Raw genomic sequence first — 632 nt, 5'->3', positions numbered from 1 at the left:
ACAAGGAGGAGATGTAGGAGAAGGTGTGACAGCATTAACATTAAGTTTTTCAAATTTTTGAGTTAAGGCATCAACCTTGGCAGCGAGGTGATCATAATCGGAGACCTCGTAGATACCTGCCTCTTTTTTAGAGGGTGTAGAGGCGGTGATGGCTCTTTCGTTGGTCCATTGGTAGTGATTCTAAGCCATATCTTCAATCAATGCGTAAGCCGCCGTATAATTCTTGTTCAATAGTGCTCCACCTGCAGCTGCATCAACAGACATCTTAGTGGTATATGTTAGGCCATTATAAAAAGTGTGGACTATGAGCCACTTTTCCAAACCATGGTGGGGACAAAGTCTAAGCATTTCCTTGAAACGCTCCCACGCATCATAGAGAGACTCCCCATCTTTTTGGTTGAACTGCGTGATTTGGTCTCTTAGTTTGGCGGTTTTAGAAGGGGGGAAGAATCGGGCGAGGAATGCTCGCCTCATTTGATCCCATGAAGTGATGGAACCGACTTCAAGGGAATGGAACCAAGCGCTAGCTCTATCCCTTAAGGAAAAGGGAAAGAGATGAAGTCTTACGGCTTCTTGGTTCTCTTTTATAGTGCCACTGAGTCTAAGGAAGGAAGAAATATGGAGATTTGGAT

The 632-nt window shown here is 44.5% G+C and overlaps 1 non-coding gene across 1 annotated transcript; it reads left to right on the top strand.

The window, feature by feature from the left end:
- The first annotated feature begins 319 nt into the window (after positions 1–319).
- On the top strand, positions 320–426 carry LOC120579783 (small nucleolar RNA R71). The gene has a single exon (XR_005645528.1). It is a non-coding gene; the product is annotated as a small nucleolar RNA R71 (small nucleolar RNA).
- The last annotated feature ends 206 nt before the right edge of the window (positions 427–632 follow it).

This window comes from Medicago truncatula, chromosome 3 (genome assembly GCF_003473485.1).
Source record: "Medicago truncatula cultivar Jemalong A17 chromosome 3, MtrunA17r5.0-ANR, whole genome shotgun sequence".
NCBI lineage: Eukaryota > Viridiplantae > Streptophyta > Magnoliopsida > Fabales > Fabaceae > Medicago > Medicago truncatula.
This window is presented reverse-complemented; position numbering and strand designations above follow the sequence as displayed.